General features: G+C 48.0%; 1 protein-coding gene across 1 annotated transcript in view; it reads left to right on the top strand.

Moving 5' to 3' along the window:
• LOC137428086 (uncharacterized) overlaps positions 1-5,103 on the top strand; it is a 951,578-nt gene that overhangs the window by 600,381 nt on the left and 346,094 nt on the right. The window lies entirely within an intron of this gene.

The raw sequence follows: 5,103 nt of genomic DNA, 5'->3' as shown, positions 1-5,103 counted from the left end.
GGTGGGTGAACCTTCAGAGAGGAGGGAAACATACCACTCTTCCTGATGTTTAGTCCACTCTGCGTACCTTGATCTGACAAAGTGCCAATATGTGAAGTACCTCCATACTTGAGGCCTTATCTTCTGCTTAAATCAGTTACAGAACTTTAAACTTTCACCACACACCAACGCACACCCTGTGACCCCCCTTCCCTCCCCCCAAAAAACAAAATTGCATGTCCGAAGACAATACTGTAAATTGTACAACATGTTGATGTGAACGTTGATTTGGCTGCATATAAAACATTAAAAAGTCTCGATATTTATGTAAAATCTGGGCCTGTTCCGCAATTTTATGATGAAGACATTCAATGGTGAGAAGGCCTCAAACACAAGCACAGGGGATGTGTATGAAGGAGTACTTGTGCTGACAGGTAATCCATGCCACAGGTGTGCTGATATGCAGACAGTTTCCGGACATCAATAACTTTCAGGTGATAAATAAGAAACCACTTTAAATAAAATCGGATGGAACAACAACATTCCTCTGGAACATGTCCGTGGGAATTCAGTTCATGTTCATCACACTGGGAAGTAGGACTGAATCACCTGTATTACAGGTTTCAAAGAAGAGCATTTGTATCATTAGATAGTTTGAACACGAGGAAAGTGAAGTTACTTTGGAAATTAAATGAGCGTATTTACACAGGAAAGAGGAAGAAGAATCGGAAAATCCCAAAATTCAAAATGTGAGGAAGAGGTTGCCAGACGGTACTTTCACACAGAGAGAGAGAAAGATTTGTCAGGATTGAAGGAAATATTTCAAGTGTTTGACCAGTTTGTGATTTGTTTAGACCTGGAAAAAACACCACAATAAATCTATCCCAACACGATATGGACCTCAACACCCAATCCAATTGGCAGAGAAAAACCCCTTGGGGGGAGGGGGCGGAGGGGGTCAAATTAAGTCGCTGCAAACTCCATCATGTGACATTTTGGTTGAGATTGGATGAGGAACAACCGAATGTATCAAGGTCAAAAATCGTCAGACAGACAAATAGACAGATACACTAAATTGCCTATTTTCGTATGATATTGTTACAGACGCAGCTTTTAGATGTTATATTGACCGAGCGGTGGTGTATTTAACCGCGTCCGAACAGTTACTCCCCGATTAAAACCCGATTCCACCCGACGTTGACCAGATCGCCCCACAGATATTCAATCGGGAAATCTCTAAAGCGACCGAAAGAGAATGAAAAAGAAGAAGAAGAAGAATACGGAGGAAGAACAGATTTTATTATACACACACAAGCAATGGATGGAAGAAGCAGTAACACAGCGAATCGTTAACTTACACTATTCATTTTTACTTAGCGCCAAGACAACGAGTAGGACAGGACGTTCACACTTACACAGGGGATAATGCAGGCAGGTAAGGCTTGAGGTGGATTGCTTGAGAGGGAGGCAAAGTCGGGAGGACGCAGTTCGCAATTCCTCGCGGTTTTGGCGGGAAACCCTCCGTCGTGTATCCACTGCGGTAGACGTCACGCGCTGGTTCGGCACACCTGCTCCTCTTCTTGGGGTGGGGCCGTCTCCCTCCTTTCAGCGCGTCTCTCCAAAGCTGGTTTCCTTGCCGAGTACCTCTCCTCTTTGGCTTGGAGCGTTTCGCATCTCACCGCTTCTCTTGGTGCAGCCTCTTTGCTCATCTCCCAGGGTCATCTCCAAGTCATCTCCCAAAGCAGTCCCTTACAGTCGCTTTTATCACCTCGGGCGAAATCAAGCCGCCGGCTCCAAGGGCACGCCTACCGGGTCGCTCACCGCGGTGTTGATTGGCTGTTAGGGCTGGTTCACTCCTTCCCTCTTATGACGAGGTGGAGACACGCCTTTCTTCCCCAAACCTACCTCGTGGCCAATGGTGGTTTGAAGAAAACCGCCTAAAATGCGGAAGGCAATTGGAAGGGAGGTTTTGGGGAAATTGGAAGGGCCTACGCTTATTTTGTTTGATACAATGCAAAGTCAATCTAGTGGGAAAACACATATTTAGCCTACATGGAATAAGGAAATACACTATTTAAAAGATATATCGTGACCTGCGTGTAAGTTTCATGCAATTAACTAGGACGCCGACTGCGACCATTATTTACATTAACAGGGTGTTACCGTACTTTTGTAACGTTCACATTGTAACGTTTCCACATTCGTTACACGGCACCCTCCTTTCTTCAGGCCCGTTCTCGGGCCTATTAAACTTTAACTTAGTGTGACACGTAGGTGTAATTCCCTCTACAATTAACCTGACCCTGAGTGTGACAATCTTAAAACACAAATAAGTATGTCCCCCTATTGCATTGCATCCTGTCTAACAGACTCAAGCCCACAGCTAACCGAATTACGGAATTATTCTCAAACTATACATTTACGGTGGGGAGCATTATTTACAATGACGTGATTTCTTATTTACAACGCAACCCAGGACATGTGTTTTTTTTTCTTTTTTTTTTTCTTTTTAGGGAACAAGAGAAATAAATTCCTGTTGGGAGGGAGGAGACAGCACGCATTGCATCGATGCACCAGTACCAATACCACCAAAGCACCCAAAAGCACCAAACACCACAAAGCACCACAAAGCACCCAAAAGCACCCAAAAGCACCATCCGGTGCGCAGTCACCATGGTTCATAATAAACACAACAAAACAACTGGTGGTGGTCTTCTCTTTCTCTGCTGGGCCGATGTTCTTCCCGACGTCTTCTGGCTTCATGCGGCCTAGTTGGAAATAATAAAAAGCACAACTTGTGTCCATTTTTATTTAGGGCCTCAGGGGCCAACTAAGGGTGGTCCACCTGTTTGGCATAGGTGCCACCTTACCGAAGTCCGCAAGCAAGATTCCCTGGCCACTATGGCCGGTCTCCAACAGAGGTGCCCTGCCCCAGAACCTGGGGTCCATCAAGTGGTACTTGGCCGCAGAACAGCGGTCCATACAGTGGTACATCAACGCAATGCATGCTGGTTCTGGGAATCTCGGGCGCACAATGGCCACCTCACGCACACTCCCATCGGCACCCAATGGTGCACAGGTCATGTGGGAGACAAAAGAAAGACAATTGAGCGAGGGGTAAGGTCACAAGGGTACACGTCAATAAGGCAATGCAAGGTGAAATGCGTACGGAGGGCGAAGTGAGAAAGCTCGTCCCTACCGTACGTCACCCCCCTGTCACCTACCCTACCCTTGCTCTTGCTCTTACCCCATATGTACAAAAATCTACACATTTACAAATTCGTCACTACTGTCACGTCTTCCCCATATTTCCCCTATACCAAATTCGTCTCCACAATCCCTCTACTTCAAAATTTGCCATCACCAATTCATCATCAATCCTCATAAGGAGGGAGAGATGGAATTACGCACAATGTCACACCCACGTCATGATGCGTCTCACAATCCAAACATTTGCATCATAAAAAATAATCAAAACATGGCATGGTGTGGAGTACCTGTCACCTCAGGTGAGTGGATGCAGATGGTGCGAGGAGATCCTTCATCCTACTATTTTCTAAATGACTTTAACACACTTTACACTACCCGGGGTCTTTCCCTGCCAATCCATTGGCCAACTTACACTATGGGTACTAATAACCAATCCCCATTGGCCAAACTGTGGTGCTTCTCAATTTGGGGTCTCACTCCCCCGATTCATCTCCCGGTGCTCTCGCACAATTTCTGGGCTGCGACGTCTAGCTCTCCCAACAGGTCTACCCACCTGCACACCTCCACCACTGTAGTTGCCACCCGAGCTTACCTAGCTCCTCACCCTAACCTAACTAACTGGGGACAGCCCCTCTCCTGGCTCTGTCACCCCATGGTGCCCTCTGGCACTGGGCTACCCGGGTCCGTCCTCCGGATCCTCGGGCCCCATCCACAACAACTACTACCGGCTCCCAGAGCCCACCTGCGGCCTCACCTGGCCGACATCCTCACAGTGGTGGAGTGCCCAAACCAACTACACACACTAACAGGCTACACGCCCAGCCATTTCCACAACACTAATGCACCCATCCAAATACCATTCTTTCACCTCGCACCACAGATGCCAATATCCAACCACAATTTACCTGTACCCTCTACCTAACACTTACACTACCCGCCCCGGGTATCCGTGATGGGGGTCCACTCTTCCCCCATTCACACCTTCGCACCATCCACTCCACTCCACAATTTCCACCATTCTCACTCCACGACCATCCATTCCAATACTCCAGATATTCCACACTACCATTTATTCCACACAGCCACATACACCTGTTGTTGCACACCTGTGCCCTCACACCTGGTGCCACCTGCACCCTCCTTTCTTCCTGGACCATTTGGTCAACACAACACGCAATCACCACTACTCCCTCATACACTGCTCCACACACCTGTTCAGTTGCACACCTGTGCAATCACACCTGTTCCATTCTCACCTGTTCAATCCTCACACACACGGCATCATCTCAGCTAACTACTCCCCTCTGAAACTTGCGCTTCCCAGTCGTCCCTTTAAACTATTGCGCTCCCACGTCATTATAATCCACACTAATCTACCTGCGTCCCCACTACAGGTATCAGTCACTAACTAAACTTAACGTTACCTAATGTCATCTTCGCTAGATCCCTACAATTATCCAAGCCCTCCCTGGCTCGGTTGTCATAGCCACCCCATAAACTATTGCGCATTTGCCCCACCTGTGAGGGATGGTGGATTTGCCATCCCACCACATCGGGGGTCTCTCACTCTCAATTTTGTTCGTCCAGATTCCAACCAATTCAAAAATTTTCCATTTACTGCAAATTCTACCCACCTTTCGAAATTTCGTATCAATTCACTATCACCATCACCATCACCCGTCTACTTATTACATCCTCTCGGTGCGCCAATTCACGTCTACAGCCCGGCTTCGTACAGCCGAGCAATGAACGCGGATTCTTTTATGCCGGCGGCTGGATGCGTCCCGCATTCGGGGCAGGGGCGGGGGCTTACCCGGGCCGAGATCCCACGCACCACCTCGGCGTGGAGCCATCCAATGTCCCGATCTCGACCTGCCGGCACGTCTCAACAAAACGTGGTCGCCATAACGACCC

The sequence above is a fragment of the Myxine glutinosa genome, chromosome 5 (genome assembly GCF_964187855.1).
Source record: "Myxine glutinosa chromosome 5, kmMyxGlut1.1, whole genome shotgun sequence".
NCBI lineage: Eukaryota > Metazoa > Chordata > Myxini > Myxiniformes > Myxinidae > Myxine > Myxine glutinosa.
This window is presented reverse-complemented; position numbering and strand designations above follow the sequence as displayed.